The sequence below is a fragment of the Triticum urartu genome, chromosome 2A (genome assembly GCF_056163025.1).
Source record: "Triticum urartu cultivar PI428250 chromosome 2A, HENAU_Tu73, whole genome shotgun sequence".
NCBI classification, from domain to species: domain Eukaryota; kingdom Viridiplantae; phylum Streptophyta; class Magnoliopsida; order Poales; family Poaceae; genus Triticum; species Triticum urartu.
In genome coordinates, this window is record NC_141874.1 from 364,609,900 (window position 1) to 364,632,566 (window position 22,667).

Consider the following 22,667-nt stretch of genomic DNA (forward strand, 5'->3'; position numbering starts at 1 on the left):
CTATTCAAGGTTGGAAAAAGTGCTAGGCAGTAGGCGGACGATGACTCTCTGCCTAGCGCCTAGCCTGCCTAGGCGTAGCCTAGGCGGGCCAAGGCGTTTTGTATGGTAGCGGGTTAGGAGGACAATTTTGTGGCTAGGAATAGCCTTAGGCATTTTCTACTACAGTAGGTTATGACAATTGAATGACAATAAGATACTCCCTCCATCCCATGATATAAGATCTTATATTCTCATGATATTAAGATCTTATATTATTGGATGGAGGGAGTACATCACAACAACGGGAAGAACTAAAAATGATCTACTCAAGGGAAGTAGCAGTAACATAGAAACATCAAATATTCAAATATAGTTGAGGCAAAAATCACGCAAGACCCAATATGGCATATAGCATTATAAATTATGAGCACAAGTTCACAAGTACTTTATTCCTAGAATCTTATTTGAAAGACTTATCCCAAGTCCCAACAGGGATAGTTCCACACAGACGCACAATTTGAGTTAATTTAGGATCAATAGGACGTGTCCACTATCAATGGGACCTATCTTGTGTGGCTCAACGCTTCGAATACAAGTAACTTCGGCATCTCCAACACGAGAAATATTCACGCCTTCTCTGAGCTAGAGCTCTAGCTCACGGGAAGTATTTTCCTTCCTCTTCTTAGATGCCTCCTCAAGAGATTTCTTGCACTTATCTTTAGCTTCCTGCGAGCTTTTCTTGCATTTAGCCACAAAATTACCAACGTGAGCCACATGCTGCTTGTGACGATAAACACCTCCAATGATCACATGGTTACAAAACAAACACTTCACTTTGTCCTTGTTGGAAACATCGGCTAGACTCCCATACTCCCATCCCACATCATCCGACTTTCTCTTACGGGCATTCTCTTCCTGCAACACTAACGTTGTGTTTGTCTCCAACATCCTACAAATGCTCAAATACACAACAACAATTGTTCAGTAATTCACATCGATAATGATAAAAATATGGGCTAGGTCTATCAAAGTGGAGAGCACAAGTAGGCATAAATCTAGATAATAATGAAAGCAAAAATGTAATATAGTTGTTTGTACGGGTGTGCGTGTGTCCACATCCAAAAACATATAGTGGAAGATAAATCATTACCCACTCAATTAGGTATATGATTTTTACAGAAGGCAGAAGCAAAGCAATATAAGTTATAATATCATAAATTCATAGTGTATGTAGATCAAATATGAAATAGGTAGGAAGCTGTCGATCGAGAAATTCCAAGCAAAACAAACTAAATAGAAAATACAAAAACTGCAATGAGGGAAACCAAAGAACATCATTTTTTGTATTACAAGATAATAAATTTGTTGCATAATTGCATTAGAAACTTATTTAGTCCTGCAAGGTTGCAATGCTCGATACAGATCCAGAAGCTAATCCATTTTTATACCGACTAAACAACCCTCTGATTAATGAACCTCGAGTCTCCACACTCCATAGTAAAGATTACCAGCAACCACATACATGTGATCCTACTTTTACACTAGGACTAGTTCTGGATGGTGTTGCATCTTGGCATCAGGCAACAGAAGAGAAAATCATGTAGCACAAACTTCACTAACATCAAGATGCTACTTATAACGGAAGTTATTTAACAAGCACTGATGCGCACAACACAGTTATTCACTTGAAGAGACGAATGATCCCAATTTTATACGAGTTTTGATGATAAATCAGGGATGTGTATCTCCAGTACTGAAGAGCTGATCGACCTGCTGCTACCCAAGATGGTTATGCGTACAATATGCAAGTTTAGGGAAATGGTGGCAACTTCTCCAGGAAGCAGAATGATTACCTTCAGAACAGCCGCCTGTAGGTAGCAGTCCTCTTTAACTTCTTCAGGCACTAGATAAGACCAGCCCTCATTAACTTGTCGTATGAGCTGTCAAGTAAAACATCACACAATTATAATTTATATGTATTGTCTATTGATGATTCCAGTTGAGCTGACCGTTAATGACCATCAGCAAATCAGTGCAAGTGTATAACCTATCAGTATAATTACGAATAATTATCTACTGGGTGTAATCCAAGAATTTTTATTCAGGGTAGAATTCCAGGAAGATATTAGAGCTGAGAAGTGATTTTTAATATGAGGATAACCACAATCTTCATTATTTGCAGTCTTGTGTTATCCCAAGTATACTATAGTGTTCGTTTCAAAAAAATAACTCTACTATTCAGTACAGAAAAGTCCACTTACAATAGTCATCTTATCAATTTCCTCTTCATAGTTCTGGAGTTAACAAATAATAGAAAAATTGCAGACCAATGAAATTACAAGCGAGGGATGGATCAAGCAACATCCAACCAGCAATCGAGAGGCAAATAATATTGTATACTTTTCAAAGATCATCTATGAAGTAAATAGATCTACAAAAACTGCAGATCGAGTGTCCTAAAAAAACTGCAAATTGAGGGATTACAAGAGGGATGGAGTAGCAACCAATAGCAATCCGATGGGAGGGGCAGTAGGAAAATCTATAGGCTACAGTAGAGGACAAGACACGGGAAGCGGAGGGACAAATGAAATCGCATCTCACTTACAGGAAACAGCAGGGAGAAGAGACCGAACCTCAAATCGTTCACACGCGGAGAGATGGCGAGGAGGAAGAAGTACGGGCGACGTGGAGGAGTTGAATCTTTACCTTCCAGTGGCCGGAGGATGAAGCGACGATGGAATAGCTCAGGCCGCCGCCGCCATTTTGTGTTTATATATATCCAAATCCTAGACAAATACAGTATCTCCTTTCCTCTCGCCGGCAAACTCCCCGCAATCTTCTCGACATCTTCCCCAATATTCTCGCACCTTCCCGTCCGTGCTTTCAGCGGCGCGAGCTCCATACCGGGCCACGCCTTGCCCTGCCTTGCGCCGCCTCCTCGCCTCTTTCTATTGCATAATCACGTCTAGGCGTACGCGTTGCTCCGCCTAAGCGATGGGGGCCGCCTAGAGTGCCGTTTAGGCCCAAGGCTACGCGATGGGCTATCGCCGAGCGCTTCAGCGTGCCTAAGCGTACGCCTAATTTTGCTTTTTCCAACACTGATTTTATTAAAACAACAAGCAAAATGAAAATAAAATGACATTCTAAGAATAACACACATCACGTGAAGAATCAAAAACTTAGGCTCAACCGATACTAACTGATAATTATTGAAGAAGAAAGATGGGATGCCTACCGGGGCATCCCCTAGCTTAGATGCTTGATACTTCTTGAAATATTATCTTGGGATGCCTTGGTCATCCCCAAGCTTGATCTTTTGTGTCTCCTTAATTCTTCTCATATCACGGTTTCCCTAAATCTCAAAAGCTTCATCCACACAAAACTCCACAAGAACTTGTGAGATATGTTAGTATAAACCAATGCAAAAACCTTATCATTCTCTACTGTAGCAAATCACTAAAATTATTATTCAACATTTCATACTAAATTCCACTGCATATTTAATACTCCTATCCTCCAATAGAATCATTAAACAAGCAAACATATGCAAACAGTGCAAACATAACAGCAATCTGCCAAAACAGTACAATCTGTAAAGAATGCAAGAGTATCAATACTTCTTAAACTCCAAAAATTATGAAAATTTTACACACTGTAGAAAATTTATCAGAGATCATTCTTCAAAATGTTTCAACATTTTATCACATTCTGAATTTTCTAGGGAATTTTTGCAACAACGATAAACTTTTTGTTTTCAAACAGCAACATGTATACTTGCAAAATAAGCATGGTAAAGGCTACCATTGCCACTTTTATAAAATAAAAGATGCAAAACATTATTCTAAATAACAAGAAGCAAATCCCAACAAAATAAAATGACGCTCCAAGCAAAACACGTATCATGTGACGAATGAAAACATGATTCCAAGTGAGGTTACCGATAATGTTGGAGCTTAGTTGCTTGGATATTCCTTAAATATTTCCTTGGGGGTGCCTTGTGTTGGAGAACGCAGTAATTTCAAAAAAATTCCTACGCACACGCAAGATCATGGTGATGCATAGCAACGAGAGGGGAGAGTATCATCTATGTACCCTCGTAGACCGTAAGCGGAAGCGTTATGACAACGCGGTTGATGTAGTCGTACGTCTTCACGATCGACCGATCCCAGCACCGAAGGTACGACACCTCCGCGATCAGCACACATTCGGCTTGGTGACGTCCCGCGTGATCCAGTAGAGCTTCGAGGGACAGCTTCGTCAGCACGACGGCGTGATGACGGTGATGATGTTGCTACCGGAACAGGGCTTTGCCTAAGCACTGCTACGATATGACCGAGGTGGATTATGGTGGAGGGGGCACCGCACACGGCTTGGAACAATCAACTTGTGTGTCCTAGGGTGCCCCCCGCCCCCCGTATATAAAGGAGCAAGGGGGAGGACGGCCGGCCCTAGTGGCGCCCAAGGAGAGGAGGAATCCTCCTCCTAGTAGGAGTAGGATTCATCCATTCCTAGTCCTACTAGGAAGGACGATGGGGGAAGGAAAGAGCGGGAGAGGGAGAGGGAAAGAGGGGGGGCGCCACCTCCTGGGCTGGTGCCCTCTCTATCCCATAAGGCCCAATACTTCCCCGGGGGGTTCCGGTAACCCCTCCGGCACACCGGTTTTCTCTGAAATCACCCAGAATACTTCCGGTGTCCGAATTGTGACGCCCGGATAATTAAGCTACAGTAACCTCACCCTAATGTGCCTTGTCATCATGTTTTAAAGCCATTTTTCCACTTGATGAAAATGGTGTCAAATTCAAATGATATAATAACAAGTCAAATTATTATTTCTTCAAACTGTCAAATAAAAATGTTCGATGAGTTGCAAATATTAACTAAGTAATTAACATGTTGGAAGCAACCTCAATTGGTTTCGTAAATTGCCCCTGGAATTAATTTAGTGGAACAACAAGATTAAATAAACACATTTAATTCAACTATAAATTTGAACAGTTCCAATTGGCCTCAAACTTTTTATGCAACCTTATAGTGTTGACTAGGAATTATGTGCAAAGTTTCATGGTTAACAAAAATCATTTGGTAGCTAAAATAAATAGAAAACTGTAGCTAAAATAAATAAAACAGAGAAGAATAAAGGAAACTGAAAAGGAAAGGAATAAAAGGAAAACCGCCGATGCACTTAGCCCAACCCTTCTACTGTACCAGGCCCAACCCTCCACCAGGGCCTTTTCCTCAACCTCTGTACAGAGGGAGGCAGAGCCATGGCCTGGAGCTGGCGCGCCCGTCCACGTCGCCGATGGGCGCGTGTCAGCCATCCGCCGGCACCCATGACCTAGTTAAGCTGGAGCCCGACCCAGCGGACGAACCCTAGCCTCCCAAATCCCCCTCTCTCGTTCGTCTCTTCATCGCCTGAAGCTCATGGTTGCCGTCACCGCGTCGATCCCGCGGCCACTGGCCTCCCCGGTGTCCAGAAGGATGTCCACGAGCTCAAGCATCGACGACTCCCTCGCCTCCTCGCTTTAAATCGAGTAGGGGTGAACCGGAAGCTCGCCATCGCCGTCTTCTTCTACCTTCGGCCGCTGCAACGCCGTCGTCGATCCGCTCGCCTCCAGTTCTCTCCGGCTACAACGAGCACGCCAAGCACCTCATGGTGAGCTGCTCCTCCATTCCCCCCTACCATCCCCCTTGATTTGTCGTCGTATCGTCGTCCCCGTGCTTCGGCCGCCATGGCCTGGGGCTGAGCTTCCGCGTGCATACTCTGCTGCTCGTGCCGCTACCGTGCTATTCCTAAGCTGCTACTGTGTGCTACTCGCCGCCTCCGTCTGTCGCCGCCGCTTCCGTCGCCGTCGCTGCTTCCGTCGCCGCCGCTGCTCCCCCCCTGCTTCCGTCGCCGCCGCTGCACTTGCCCCGCTGCTCGCCGTCCCGCACCCCGCCTCCTGCAACCGCTCCTGCCCGCGCTTGCCTCCCCCCAGGCCGCGCCCCGACTTGCTGGCTGCGCACCCGCGCGCTAGCCTCGCCCGGCCACCGCCCCCACGCGCGCGTCACACGCCCATCGACGCCCGCCGCCGCTTGCGTCCTTCGCTCCATGGCCTGACCCAGCGCGCCCGCGCCTCTGTGGCCGTGCGCTGGCTCGCCCTGTCGCACGCCTGCCGGGGCCGCTGCAGCCTGGGGCCACGCCGTGCTCCCCTCTGCGCGTTGTGCGCCGGCCGCCGACGCCTGCGTGCGTTCGTGCGTGCCCAAGCACAGCCTTGGCCTCTGTCGGCCTGGGTCACTGCCCAGTGCGGCCGGCCCCTTAAAAAAGAGTAAATAAAATAAATATTAGTGAAATAATAAATTAGTTTAGTTAATTAATTATTTAGGCTAATTAGTCTAACTACCCTATGACAGTGGCCCCCTCACTTAAATACCATGTTAAAATAAATGATAAGTCATTGTGTCAATGACATGTAGGCCCCGCTGACCCTTTTGACCAGTCAATGTTGACTGGTCAACTGCTGAGTGTGCATGCTGACTGGACCCCCTGGCCCACTGTCATACACTCTGGCTATCTTAGCACCAGGTGACAAAACTTTATTCTGCTTAATATTCGAATTAAACAATTTCAGAAATTCTTTAAAACCTTGAAAACTCATATAAAATAAACCATAACTCAGATGGGAAAACTTTGTACATGAAAGTTGCTCAGAACGACGAGACGAATTCAGATACGCACCTCGTTCGTCTGCCACACATCTCTAGCATAGCGAACACACAACTTTCCCCTTTGATTCATCTGTCCAAAAACGCAAAACACCGAGGATACTTTCCCGGATGTTTCCCCCCTTCGTCGGTATCACCTCCTACCGTGTTAGGGCATACCTAGCACCGTGTATTGCCTCATTATGTTTTGTGATGCTTTGTTTGCATTATATTTATTGTTTCTTCCCCCTCTTCTCTCGCTAGACATCGAGACCAACGCCGCTGCTACCCAGTACGACTACGGTGTTGACGACCCCTCTCTCTTGGCCCACGTCGCCATTGGGTGGTATTAGGATCTCTTATTCCTCGACCTATACTCTGGGACTCTGATCTCTCTTCTATTCGGGTTAAATGATTTTGCTAAAATCTAACTCTAGGTTCTCATTACCACTTCCTGCCGGAGACCCCTTTCATTACGGATGATCGACTGCTTCAATAGAAGATTCTGACAATACTCTCCGATATTCTCTCGAGACCTTGTGCGTGTTGCTTTTGCAATTCCCTACCACCGAAATATCCCTATGGATAAATACATACACCTGTAGTTCTTACTTTTATTCCCAATCGATCTTGTTATTACAAGGTACCCCGAGAATACTTTGTGCCTACTGCCTTGCAGTTCTTTGCCACCTGAATACCCCTACGAATAATTTCTCGCACTTATCGAGTATCCGAACATCCCCAGTTGATTCAAGTAATTCACAAAAGTCTTCAAAATACTATTTGAACTTCCGAAAATCCTGAGCAGCCTATTGCTCTTGAAATTCTTGCTTGCTTGCATTATGGTTAATCCCATAAGTATAGTAATCCTATTGGCATCCCTTGTCACTATCATTCTTGAGTCCATTGATTCAATAAGTTGTGAATGTTCACAATCATCAGTCGAATCCTAGGATTATCCTTTCGGCTCAGACGTCATTTGGATATGAGCTGGTTCTTGACCAATCAATGCCTTGATTGGTTGTGCTTCTAAGTCTATTGGACTTATTTATTTTCAATCAGAACGATTGCTTCTGATCCCTTGATTTGGAAATCTTAATTCCTTTGCCTTTGAGTTTGATTTAGTCAGTTGTTTCTATAATTAAATGCCTTTGCATTGTTTCTTCCATTTGGTGGTGTGCAAATGCTCACATCAACTCTGTTATGGATCGTCAGTTCCTTTGTTGAATTTTCATCCGACAGTGTCCTTCGTATACAAAAACCTCGAGAAGTTCTTTCCCTGATACATAATGCCTTCGGTAAATTGTATCCCCTGCTTTCTCAACAATGCTCTACTTTTGAGCTTGTATAAATTTCTCCTGAAGTTGTGGTATATGTTTCTAAGATGCCCCGATGGGTTGAACATATACCTTCCTTAATTTGTGTGAACCCAAAAGTCTTCATGGGTCATAACCTTCTGGTATTCCGCCAGTTAAACTTTCAAACTCTAAACATTCTTAACTGAGAGCAGTAAATGAAGAGTTGTGTATTGGAGAAGTGGGAGTCGACCTTGAACTTTGTGTTCATGCCCATGGACCCGATGTGTAACTTATCATGGAAGCTTCTTGAATTAATAATGGTCCCCTTGTTATAAGTTCATCTTGTATCCATGTTGGTCCTTTGTAAATGTGGTTTCGAACATGATTGATCATCTTTGATCCTTTTCTCGGACAAGTTTAAGTACTTGCCTGTTGCGGATCAATACGCCTGCCCAACCTCTATTTTGATCTACCCTTGAGTAATACCCCCTGGTATCTCGAGGATATCAACCCATTACACTACATCTTATGAATTTCTGATGAAGTAGTACCTTTCCCCGTCATGGTCACTCCACAGGTTCTGGGTTGTCGTCAACCGAGAACACCGATTTGTGAATCAAATCAACACTGTGATTCAGTACTTCCAGTACTTCGTTGTTGAGAAGTTTATTAATCCTTGAAGTCATTCCTAGCCTGTTTGGCTATATCATTGTCGTGATGATTCTAACTGTGCTACCTGGTCCTTATTCTCGGAGCACCAATTTGCGATGATAGCTAAGCTTACGTCGATTTTCCTCGTCATACCCGTTCACCTTAAACAACAAGCTTGAGTTCGAGTTTGTGTCGTAACTGTGGTTCCAATAACCTCTTGCTTCATCATTCCTTTGACTTGATGTCATTGCCGATTGATTACATCTTCATGAAATCTCTCGACAAATGTGTCATGATCATCATTAACCTTATGAGCTCTTCCAGGATATCAACCGGATTCATGAAGAGAAATACCATCCTTGGCCTCGATGAGTTGTGTTATCATCGACCACTTTATTGCCTTCCCTCCAACACAAACTTGTTCGTGTTTTGTGTTATACCTTGAGTTCCTTGCTACCCAGCATTGTTCTTCTTTACCTTGGAGTATTACCACCTTTTATGTCAAGAATGCCCTGGGAATTTCACCACCTCTTAAGAATTCTTGGTATAGTGATACTTCTCACCATCACTATTCTTCCTTGGTCCCCGTGTTGGTTCTAACCGGGATACCAACAGGTGAACGGGCTGTTTGCATTCTGCCCTTCTAGCAACCCTATTGCTTTGAAGTTAATGGTCGAACGTTCATTCTTAGACTATTGATCACTGAATCACCATTCTAACATTTGATCATGCTACCTAAGGCCATACTTTGGGCACACTTTTCAACTAATGTTTAATTGCGTATGTTTTTCCTTGAGCATACATCATTATATCATTTGATCCGACAAATGTTATCTCCTTGTTCACATATCCCTGGAAATCCATCTTTTTGGATACCTCGTTGAATTATCGCTGAGTCCATCAGCCACCTCCTCATCCTCTCCTTGGCTTAATGATGAATCCCTTCGTGTATCCAGAGTCTGACCTTTGCTAGAAGACCATGCCAATGCTATCTCGAAGCATGTCTGTGGTACTCTGATCATCGATAAGAACATTTGAAGCGCCATGCTAAATTTCCTTTATCAATTATTCAAACACCGTTGTTTGGGTAATGCCATGAACTTCCTCTTGCCTAACCTAAATGGTTTTCTACGTTATATCCTGTCATGGATATCATGCTCTGCTTGTCCTTGGGAAGGATATACCCCTGAAATATGTGTTTAAACACATTTTTCTTTCCATTGTTCTGATTAAATCTGATAGACATTTCCCCCCTTTCCATTGGTTTGTTTAAACCCTTTCTATGATCTATATGATATAAGCAGTAATAATTCCCTGCTTGTGCAAACATCTCGGTGTACAACTCTGTCAGTAAGAGCCTGTTACTATTGTTGATGACATTCCGATAACCACCGATGGACGAGAACTTTGCCTATTGGTCCGCCTCGTTCAACAAGCAGGAAAATGGTTCTCTTCGTCCCTCACCCTTGGTACCGACGTTGTTGTCGACATAATCGACATGCTACCCTCTGACATGCCTTGCTATCATGACTATGCAAGATGTCACCGCTCCTCCTACTTTTAAACCACATGGTGGGCCCATAACCCACAGTTCCACAAGATTGAAACCTGACTCTCCTGTACACCCCCTGTTCCCAAAGTTATTCCTCGCATGTGGCCTCGTATGTAATTCACGGGCCACCGTCCTAGTGATCTATTCTGGTAACAGACGCAATACTCAATCTTGTTGCTCTGGATCCCTTTCGCATGTTGTTTCAGACATCAAACGATTGCCTATCCGTTTGAAACTACTCATGGTACCTTCTTACTTTGCTCTCGATAACTCCTTAAGTTTCAATTCGAGAGATACTTATGCTTCTTCCCCTGAGTTAACCGTCTGATGCTCAATTTTGTTAGAATCCATCCTTAGAGTTTTCTCCATCTTATCCTTTCGTAAGTCCGGTGAAGATCCTGAAAGAAGGACGACAACTTCATCATGATGCATTGATGCATAGGAATGAAGACATCAATGCTATGGATCGACCTCTTCGAGAAGAGCAACCAAGACCGAGAAGATTCGTTAGAATTCGTAACCAGACCTTTTCCTCGTTTTCCACCTCTTAAATCTCGGGACGAGATTTCTTATAGTGGAGGAGAATTGTGACGCCCGGATAATTAAGCTACAGTAACCTCACCCTAATGTGCCTTGTCATCATGTTTTAAAGCCATTTTTCCACTTGATGAAAATGGTGTCAAATTCAGATGATATAATAACAAGTCAAATTATTATTTCTTCAAACTGTCAAATAAAAATGTTCGATGAGTTGCAAATATTAACTAAGTAATTAACATGTTGGAAGCAACCTCAATTGGTTTCCTAAATTGCCCCTGGAATTAATTTAGTGGAACAACAAGATTAAATAAACACATTTTAATTCAACTATAAATTTGAACAGTTCCAATTGGCCTCAAACTTTTTGTGCAACCTTATAGTGTTGACTAGGAATTATGTGCAAAGTTTCATAGTTAACAAAAATCATTTGGTAGCTAAAATAAATAGAAAACTGTAGCTAAAATAAATAAAACAGAGAAGAATAAAGGAAACTGAAAAGGAAAGGAATAGAAGGAAAACCGCCGATGCACTTAGCCCAACCCTTCTACTGTACCAGGCCCAGCCCTCCACCAGGGCCTTTTCCTCAACCTCTGTACAGTGGGAGGCAGAGCCATAGCCTGGAGCTGGCGCGCCCGTCCACGTCGCCGATGGGCGCATGTCAGCCATCCGCCGGCACCCCCAACCTAGTTAAGCTGGAGCCCGACCCAGCGGACGAACCCTAGCCTCCCAAATCCCCCTCTCTCGTTCGTCTCATTCGTCTCTTCGTCGCCTGAAGCTCATGGTTGCCGTCACCGCGTCGATCCCGCGGCCACTGGCCTCCCCGGTGTCCAGAAGGATGTCCACGAGCTCAAGCATCGACGACTCCCTCGCCTCCTCGCTTTAAATCGAGTAGGGGTGAACCGGAAGCTCGCCATCGCCGTCTTCTTCTACCTTCGGCCGCTGCAACGCCGTCGTCGATCCGCTCGCCTCCAGTTCTCTCCGGCTACAACGAGCACGCCAAGCACCTCATGGTGAGCTGCTCCTCCATTCCCCCCTACCATCCCCCTTGATTTGTCGTCGTATCGTCGTCCCCGTGCTTCGGCCGCCATGGCCTGGGGCTGAGCTTCCGCGTGCATACTCTGCTGCTCGTGCCGCTACCGTGCTATTCCTAAGCTGCTACTGTGTGCTACTCGCCGCCTCCGTCTGTCGCCGCCGCTTCCGTCGCCGCCGCTGCTCTCCCCCTGCTTCCGTCGCCGCCGCTGCACTTGCCCCGCTGCTCGCCGTCCCGCACCCCGCCTCCTGCAACCGCTCCTGCCCGCGCTTGCCTCCCCCCAGGCCGCGCCCCGACTTGCTGGCTGCGCACCCGCGCGCTAGCCTCGCCCGGCCACCGCCCCCACGCGCGCGTCACACGCCCATCGACGCCCGCCGCCGCTTGCGTCCTTCGCTCCATGGCCTGACCCAGCGCGCCCGCGCCTCTGTGGCCGTGCGCTGGCTCGCCCTGTCGCACGCCCGCCGGGGACGCTGCAGCCTGGGGCCGCGCCGTGCTCCCCTCTGCGCGTTGTGCGCCGGCCGCCGACGCCTGCGTGCGTTCGTGCGTGCCCAAGCACAGCCTTGGCCTCTGTCGGCCTGGGTCACTGCCCAGCGGGGCCGGCCCCTTAAAAAAGAGTAAATAAAATAAATATTAGTGAAATAATAAATTAGTTTAGTTAATTAATTATTTAGGCTAATTAGTCTAACTACCCTATGACAGTGGCCCCCTCACTTAAATACCATGTTAAAATAAATGATAAGTCATTGTGTCAATGACATGTAGGCCCCGCTGACCCTTTTGACCAGTCAATGTTGACTGGTCAACTGCTGAGTGTGCATGCTGACTGGACCCCCTGGCCCACTGTCATACACTCTGGCTATCTTAGCACCAGGTGACAAAACTTTATTCTGCTTAGTATTCGAATTAAACAATTTCAGAAATTCTTTAAAACTTTGAAAACTCATATAAAATAAACCATAACTCGGATGGGAAAACTTTGTACACGAAAGTTGCTCAGAACGACGAGACGAATTTAGATACGCACCTCGTTCGTCCGCCACACATCTCTAGCATAGCGAACACACAACTTTCCCCTTTGATTCATCTGTCCAAAAACGCAAAACACCGAGGATACTTTCCCAGATGTTTTCCTCAACCTCTGTACAGAGGGAGGCAGAGCCATGGCCTGGAGCTGGCGCGCCCGTCCACGTCGCCGATGGGCGCGTGTCAGCCATCCGCCGGCACCCATGACCTAGTTAAGCTGGAGCCCGACCCAGCGGACGAACCCTAGCCTCCCAAATCCCCCTCTCTCGTTCGTCTCTTCATCGCCTGAAGCTCATGGTTGCCGTCACCGCGTCGATCCCGCGGCCACTGGCCTCCCCGGTGTCCAGAAGGATGTCCACGAGCTCAAGCATCGACGACTCCCTCGCCTCCTCGCTTTAAATCGAGTAGGGGCGAACCGGAAGCTCGCCATCGCTGTCTTCTTCTACCTTCGGCCACTGCAACGCCGTCGTCGATCCGCTTGCCTCCAGTTCTCTCCGGCTACAACGAGCACGCCAAGCACCTCATGGTGAGCTGCTCCTCCATTCCCCCCTACTACCCCCCTTGATTTGTCGTCGTATCGTCGTCCCCGTGCTTCGGCCGCCATGGCCGGGGGCTGAGCTTCCGCGTGCATACTCTGCTGCTCGTGCCGCTACCGTGCTGTTCCTAAGCTGCTGCTGTGTACTACTACTAACTGCTACTCTTTGCTGCTAATGCCGATGCTAGCTGCTGATTCCTTGCCACTACCCGCTCCCTACTCTCCCCCTGCTTCCGTCGCCGCCGCTGCACTTGCCCCACTGCTCGCCGTCCCGCACCCCGCCGCCTGCAACCGCTCCTGCACGCGCTTGCCTCCCCCCGGGCCGCGCCCCGATTTGCTGGCTGCGCACCCGCGCGCTGGCCTCGCCCGGCCACCGCCCCCCACGCGTCACACGCCCGTCGACGCCCGCCGCCACCTGCGTCCTCCACTCCATGGCCTGACCCAGCGCGCCCGCGCCTCTGTGGCCGTGCGCTGGCTCGCCTTGTCGCACGCCCGCCAGGGCCGCTGTAGCCTGGGGCCGCGCCGTGCTCCCCTCTGCGCGTTGTGCGCCGGCCGCCGACGCCTGCGTGTGTTCATGCGTGCCCAAGCACAGCCTTGGCCTCCGTCGGCCTGGGTCACTGCCCAATGGGGGCGGCCCCTTAAAAAAAGAGTAAATAAAATAAATATTAGTGAAATAATAAATTAGTTTAGTTAATTAATTATTTAGGCTAACTACCCTATGACAATGGCCCCCTCACTTAAATACCATGTTAAAATAAATGATAAGTCATTGTGTCAATGACATGTAGGCCCCGCTGATCCTTTTGACCAATCAATGTTGACTGGTCAACTGCTGAGTGTGCATGCTCACTGGACCCCCTGTCCCACTGTCATCACTGTTCAAGATATCTTCCAATATTCCGATAAATCGGCCGATTTATTGCTTACCGTTCTCTGATCGATAAGATAAATCGACCGATAAATCAACCGATATTGCGATAAATCGGCCGATATGCCGATAAACTGGCCGATTTACCCCTTATCATGGGTCGACCGATAAGTTCCCGATAAGCGATATCCCCAACATTGACTGTCATACACTCTGGCTATTTTAGCACCAGGTGACAAAACTTTATTCTCCTTATTATTCGAATTAAACAATTTCAGAAATTCTTTAAAACTTTGAAAATTCATATAAAATAAACCGTAACTCGGATGGAAAAACTTTGTACATGAAGTTGCTCAGAACGACGAGACGAATTCAGATACGCACCCCGTTCGTCCGCCACACATCTCTAGCATAGCGAACACACAACTTTCCCCTTCGATTCATCTGTCCAAAAACGCAAAACACCGAGGATACTTTCCCGGATGTTTCCCCCCTTCGTCGGTATCACCTCCTACCGCGTTAGGGCATACCTAGCACCGCATATTGCCTCATTATGTTTTGTGATGCTTTGTTTGCATTATATTTATTGTTTCTTCCCCCTCTTCTCTCGCTAGACACCGAGACCAATGCCGCTGCTACCCAGTACGACTACGGTGTTGACGGCCCCTCTCTCTTGCCGGAGCAACCAGGCAAGCCCCCCCTTTGATCACCAGATATCGCCTACTCTTCTCTATACTGCTTGCATTAGAGTAGTGTAGCATGTTACTGCTTTCCGTTAATCCTATCCTGATGCATAGCCTGTCATTGTTGCTACAACTGTTGATACCTTACCTGCAATCCTAAATGCTTAGTGTAGGATGCTAGATTATCATCAGTGGCCCTACACTCTTGTCCGTCTGCCATGATATACTATTGGGCCGTGATCACTTCGGGAGGTGATCACGGGCATATACTATATACTTTACACTGTTACATTATCGGTGATACTGTTCGGAGATGGGGGCTGAAGGGGCAGGTGGCTCCATCCCGGTAGAGGTGGGCCTGGGTTCCCGACGGCCCGCGAGTGTTGCTTTGTGGCGGAGCGACAGGGCAGGTTGAGGCCACCTAGGAGAGAGGTGGGACTAGCCCTGGTCGGCGTTCGCGGATACTTAACACGCTTAACGAGATCTTGGTATTTGATCTGAGTCTTGCTACTGGCCTATACGCACTAACCATCTACGCTGGGGCAGTTATGGGCACTCGACGTCGTGGTATCAGCCAAAGACTTCGTGACGTCAGCGACTGAGCGGCGCGCACCGGGTTGGACTGGAACGCCTGCTCTTGTATAAGGGAGGCTAGGTCTACTCACCGGGCGCGTGCGCAACATGTAGGTGTGCAATGGGCGATGGGCCCAGACCCCTGCGCCATAGGATTTAGACCGGCGTGCTGACCTCTCTGTTGTGCCTAGGTAGGGCTGCGACGTGTTGATCTTCCGAGGCCGGGCATGACCCAGAAAAGTGTGTCCGGACAAAGGGGATCGAGCGTTTGGGAAATGTGGTGCACCCCTGCAGGGAAGTTAAACTATTCGAATAGTCGTGATCTTCGGTAACAGGACGACTTGGAGTTGTACCTTGACCTTATGACAACTAGAACCGGATACTTAATAAAACACACCCTTTCAAGTGCCAGATACAACCGGTGATCGCTCTCTCACAGGGCAACGGGGGGAGGATCATCGGTTAGGATTATGCTATGCGATGCTACTTGGTGAACTTACCATCTACTCTCTTCTTCTGCTGCAAGATGGAGGTTACCAGAAGCATAGTCTTTGATAGGATACCCTCATTCTGCAGTTCAGTCCACATATGATACCCTCATTCCATTTGATACCAATTCATACATATGTAGTGTAGCTCCTTGATTGCGAGTACTTTGGATGAGTACTCACAGTTGCTTTGCTCCCCCTTTTCCCCTTTCCTATACCCGATTACTGCGACCAGACGTTGGAGTCCAGGAGCCAGACGCCACTGTCGATGATGACTGCTGCTACTCGGGAGGTGCCTACTACTACGTGCAGGCCGCTGACGACGACCAGGAGTAGTTTAGGAGGATCCCAGGCAGGAGGCATGCGCCTCTTTCGATATGTATCCCAACCTGTGCTAGCCTTCTTAAGGCAAACTTGTTTAACTTATGTCTGTACTCAGATATTGTTGCTTCCGCTGACTCGTCTATGATCGAGCTCTTATATTCGAACCCTCGAGGCCCCTGGCTTGTAATATGATGCTTGTATGACTTATTTTTATTTGTAGAGTTGTGTTGTGATATCTTCCCATGAGTCCCTGATCTTGATCGTACACGTTTGCGTGTATGATTAGTGTACGATTGAATCGGGGGCGTCACACGAATATAGCCGTCCAATATATCGATCTTTATGTCTCGACCATTTCGAGACTCCTCGTCATGTCCGTGATCATATCCGGGACTCCGAACTACCTTTGATACATCAAAAGACATAAACTCATAATACCGATCGTCACTGAATGTTAAGCGTGCGGACCCTACGGGTTCGAGAACTATGTAGACATGACCGAGACATGTCTCTGGTCAATAACCAATAGTGGAACCTGGATGCTCATATTGGTTCCTACATATTCTATGAAGATCTTTATCGGTCAAACCGCATAATGACATACGTTGTTCCCTTTGTCATCGGTATGTTACTTGCCCAGGATTCGATCGTCGGTATCTCAATACCTAGTTCAATCTCGTTACCGGCAAGTCTCTTTACTCATTCCGTAATGCTACATCCCGTAACTAACTCATTAGCTACATTTCTTGCAAGGCTTATAGTGATGTACATTACCGAGAGGGCCTAGAGATACCTCTCCGACAATCGGAGTGACAAATCCTAATCTTGATCTATGCCAACTCAACAAACACCATCGGAGACACCTGTAGAGCACCTTTATAATCACGCAGTTACGTTGTGACGTTTGGTAGCACACAAAGTGTTCCTCCGGTATTCGGGAGTTGCATGATCTCATAGTCATAGGAACATGTATAAGTTATGGAGAAAGCAATAGCAACAAACTAAACGATCATCGTGCTAAGCTAACGGATGGGTCAAGTCAATCACATCATTCTCTAATGATGTGATCCCGTTAATCAAATGACAACTCATGTCTATGGTTAGGAAACATAACCACCATTGATTCAACGAACTAGTCAAGTAGAGGCAAACTAGTGACACTCTGTTTGTCTATGTATTCACACATGTACTAATTTCCGGTTAATACAATTCTAACATGAATAATAAACATTTATCATGATATAAGGAACTATAAATAACAAATTTTATTATTGCCTCTAAGGCATATTTCCTTCACCTTGGGCATCCCCAAGCTTAGGTTCCTGTCACTCCTTATTCTCCTCATATCGATATCTCACCCAAAACTTGCAAACTTCAATCACACAAAACTTAACGGAACTTCGTGAGATAGGTTAGTATGATAAAGAGCAGACCATTTCACTTTGGTACTGTCAAAACTGTAGAATATCATCTCCACAATTTATATTGAGCAATATAAACCATAGAAACTAGAAAACAAGCAAACTATGCATTGAAAACAGAATCTGTCCAAAACAGAACAGTCTGTAGTAATCTGTACTCCAACCATATTTCTGTTACTCCAAAATTTCTGACGAATTAGGAAAACCTAGGTAATTTGTCTATTAATCTTCTGCAAAAAGAATCAGCATTTTATCATGCATCTGTTAAAAATGATAATTGTTTTCCTGAGCTCAAAAGTTTCTGTTTTTCAGCAAGATCAAATAAACTATCACCATAAGTCATCCCAAAGGTCTTACTTGGCACTTTATTGAAACGAAAGCAATAAAACATGATTACTATAGTAGCCTAATCATGTGAACACACAAAAACGGTAGGTAAAAGTGTTAGGTTGTCTCCCAACAAGCGCTTTTATTTAATGCCTTTTAGCTAGGCATGATGATTTCAATGATGCTCACATAAAAGTAAAGAATTGAAACATAAAGAGAGCATCATGAATCACATAGCAAACACCTTTAAGTCTTAGCCCACTTCCTATGCATAGGGATTTTTTGAACAAATAATTTATGTGAGCAAGAATCAACTAGCATAGGAAGGCAAAGCAAGCATAACTTCAAAACTTTCAACACATAGAGAGGAAACTTGATATTATTGAAATTCCTACAAGCATAAGTTCCTCCCTCATAATGATTTTCAGTAGATTCAAGAATGAATTCAACAATATAACTATCTCATAAAGCATTATTTTCATGATCCACAAGCATAGAAATTTTATTACTCTCCACATAAGCAAATTTATTCTCATCAATAGTAGTGGGGGCAAACTCAACAAAATAACTATCATGGGAGTGAAAATTAAAATCATGATGACAAGTTCCATGGTTATCATTATTCTTTATAGCATACATGTCATCACCATAACCATCATAAATAGCAACTTTGTTATCATAGTCAATTGAAACCTCTTCCTAAATAATGGATCCATCATTAAATAAAGTCATGGCCTCGCCAAATCAACTTTCATAATTATAATCATCACAAATAGGAGGCATGATTTCATCATCATAATTTTTCTCATCAAAACTTGGGGGACTAAAAATATCATCTTCATCAAACATAGCATCCCCAAGCTTATGGCTTTGCATATCGTTAGCATCATGGATATTTAAACAGTTCATACCAACAACATTGCAATCATGCTCATCATTCAAATATTTTGTGCCAAACATTTTATTGACTTCTTCTTCTAACAATAGAGCACAATTTCCCGAACCATCATTTCCAAGAAAGATATTATAAAGATGATCAACAATATGATGCAACCTCATTTCCATTTTTTTCTTTTACAGACCAAACTAGTGATAAAACAAGAAACTAAAAGATTCGATTGCAAGATATAAAGATATACCTTCAAGCACTCACCTCCCCGGCAACGGCACCAGAAAAGAGCTTGATGTCTACTATGCAACTTTATTCTTGTAGACACGTGTTGGGCGTCCAAGCGCAGAGTTTTGTAGGACAGTAGCAATTTCCCCTCAAGTGGATGACCTAAGGTTTATCAATCCGTGAGAGGTGTAGGATTAAGATGGTCTCTCTCAAACGACCCTGCAACCAAATACAAGAAATCTCTTGTGTCCCCAACACACCCAATACAATGGCAAATTGTATAGGTGCACTAGTTTGGCGAAGAGATGGTGATAAAAGTGTAATATGGATGGTAGAAATATATTTTTATAATCTGAATAAATAAAAACAGCAAGGTAGCAAATAGTAAACGGGCACAAAAATGGTGTTGCAATGCTTGAAAATGAGGCCTAGGGTCCGTACTTTCACTAGTGCAACCTCTCAACAATGCTTGGATCATATGATTATCCCTCAAAGTGCAATAAAGAATCACTCCCGAGTTCCTATTAGCGGAGAACAAAAGATAAAATTGTTTGTAGGGTACAAAACCACCTCAAAGCACTACTGCAGGATGCTGCTAACGCGACACTACGATCAGAGAACCTTAAATGAAACTGTGTGCGATGCAATAATCGGAAACGGTGGTGTAAAAAACCTGTCAAAAAGGTGCAAAACGATCATGGATGCATCAAACACGGTTCGGATTTTAGTTGCGTGTGCGATGCAGGGCATACGGTTCAGTTCAATTAACTGTTTGCGATGAGGAGGAAGAAAAGAAATGGGTAGCCAGATGAAGGTGTGTGCGGTACACAACATACGGTTCACTCGGATGAACTGTTTGTGATTAGGCAACACAAAAGAAACGGGCAGCCAGATGAAGGTGTGTGCGATGTACAACATTCGGTTCACTCGGATGAACTATTTGTGATTAGGCAACACAAAAGAAATGGGCAGCCAAATGAACGTGTGTGCGATGTACAACATACGGTTCACTCAGATGAACTATTTGTGATTAGGCAACACAAAAGAAACGGTCAGCCAGATGAAGGTGTGTGTGATGTACATCATATGGTTTACTCGGATGAACTATTTGTGATTAGGCAACACAAAAGAAATGGTCAGCCAGATCAAGGTGTGTGCGATATACGGCATGTGGTTTACTCGGCCTTATCGTTAGTGTGTGACCTCTGTGGCAACTGTTCGCTCCCCACTAGCCTCTTCTTGTACCATGGCAACCGTCCACCGCCTCTTTGCCTTTCCCTCTTGATTTGGAAATACTATCGCACGCTCTTCCTCCCTCCATTTGCCTTCTGTAACGCCCCGAACACACCCGCTGGTGGTCGTTACTCCTGGCGGGATCTAGACTGGCCACACAGATCAATACTAGTCTTTTCTATGCACTTTGTCCTCACTCGTGCACACCCAGGAGCAACTTCCCGGTCGGTCACCCATCCTGAAACTACTCCAAGCTGATCACGCTTAACTTTGGAGTTCTGTCCGAATGGGCTCCCGGAAAAGAAGGAATTCCTTATTGATATGAGTAGTCTATCATCCCTATTAAGCCAGGCTATCACATACACCCCCACTCAGAGGAACCGACGTCCTTGTCGGGCCACAGGAACGTTCCCTCTTGGCACATACGTCTGTGCATCCAGTCCGGTACATGTGCCATTCCGTGTGCCACATGGGTCACAAATGGCATGAACAACATGACCGTGCACCTATCCGCAAACATCCGTGTAACCGCGAGGTTCGGCTCTGATACCAACTTGTAACGACTACTATGCGGCTATGCCTCTAAGTCATGCCTCGACACGTGGGAGATATAGCTAGAACGTGGGCGTTACACCTTCACCCTTCCTTCTGCCATTGTTTAATCATCTTCTCCATGGAGGGAACAGGCCAGAAATGACCCCGTTATTCTTGCCCCGATCTGAAGATGACGTGGTGGAGGAACTCATTGATCGGTGTGACGTCATCACCTCGGCTAGCATGGCAGGTTCGTTCAAGACCATTCTTGACTCAACTAATAACATCATTACAAGGAACCCAAGGGTCCAGGAGCGGTTTGATCTCCCCTATCTTCTTCGCCGTGACCCTGCTGACTGGCGTAGGGACGAGGGAAGCCTCGGCTTGTGCAAGTTGATGCCACTTGATAATGATACGTATGATGTTATGATGCCATCGCTTGAGGGCAAGGCTTGGGCAGGCGCAAATGGAGATTGGGTTGTTTATATTGGGTACAACTGCGAGTGGGAACTTGTGAATGTGTACACTCGTCAGCGGGTTCCACTTCCAAAAATCTCAGACTGCCCAGAGGTTGAGTACACTGGTATTCTGCATGAGTTCAAATACGATCATGGTGACTGTCGTCTACGGAAGATAGCAATTTGTCGAGTTCCCAACCGCTCTTGGGATTACACAAACTATGAAGTTGTTCGTATCTTCGACAAGCTTGTTGACGTCCTTACTTCCACGCCTTGATGGATATTGCTCAAAATCAATTTCTGTACACGGATGAGTACTGTGATGTAATTCAATACGAGGGTCTTGTGTTTGCTGCCACCACTCGTGGCACTATTTTTACATGGAATCCTGATGCTTTCGGTACGTTGTTCTTCCACCATAATTATAATTGTTTCATCCACATGCATGCGGGTTAGCTAGTTTCCCTTTACTAATTAACCTTCTTGTGTTTCCAAGGTCCTGTGAACATTCCACCACCCATACTTGAAATTTTTTATAAGCAAGGGGGAGATGACGATGCTGATGATCACGAGCATGAGGACGAATAGGACCCATATACTCAGTGGCGCCTGGCAACTTATTCCGATGGATCACCTCTTCTTGTCTATATACACGGCACTTCTGATGTTACTAAGGAAGCATGTGTGTCTCACATGGTCGCACTCTCCGGACCTATTCCAACATCCGTTGCAGGGTATTCAGGATGGATGCTAGTGTACTAGCACCAACACCTTCTCCCTGGTTCAGTATTGAAAGTCTTGGAGGAAACTCGCTCTTCCTTGGACAAAACTATCCAATGATGGTGGAAGGCGATCCAGCTGCTGTTGACACAACATTACTACCATTTATGAGAAGCAACTGTATCTATACCTCGGACATTGCCATGCTTCCCTATCATCCCAATATGGGTCCTGACATAGGCCGCTTCAGCCTGGATGATCAGTCCTGCATTGGTCTCGAGATTGACAGTAGCTGGCCCTTTCCAGAGAATCACTTCTGGTTCAAAGTAAGCGTTTCCAACGCCGACGAGTGGTTGAGCTGAAATTCATTTCATCACTTTGTTATTTTTTGTGTGAGAAAAACTTTACTTTACTAGAATGTTTTATTGGAAATGATCTATAATCCAACGTGTATCCTCGTTGTCATTGTGGGTTGATGACTTGTTGTATGTAATCAATGGTGCATTTGCATATGCGTCCATCAACTCACGCCTGCTAGTGGTGTCCATATGAACAGTGCTAGTGATTTTAGTTGCAAAAATTAGATAGTGCTAGTGATTTTTAGCTGCATATTTTGACAAATCGCGGTGTTA

General features: G+C 45.6%; 2 long non-coding RNA genes across 2 annotated transcripts; one reads left to right on the forward strand and one right to left on the reverse strand.

The window, feature by feature from the left end:
- Positions 1-389: 389 nt before the first annotated feature.
- On the reverse strand, positions 390-2,721 carry LOC147985119 (uncharacterized). Its single transcript, XR_015615096.1, has 3 exons — positions 2,613-2,721; positions 1,833-1,919; positions 390-928 (listed from the first exon to the last, which is right to left on the reverse strand). It is a non-coding gene; the product is annotated as an uncharacterized LOC147985119 (long non-coding RNA).
- A 9,017-nt stretch (positions 2,722-11,738) lies between these two features.
- On the forward strand, positions 11,739-16,608 carry LOC147985120 (uncharacterized). The gene is made up of 3 exons (XR_015616475.1): positions 11,739-13,280; positions 14,772-14,846; positions 16,137-16,608. It is a non-coding gene; the product is annotated as an uncharacterized LOC147985120 (long non-coding RNA).
- The last annotated feature ends 6,059 nt before the right edge of the window (positions 16,609-22,667 follow it).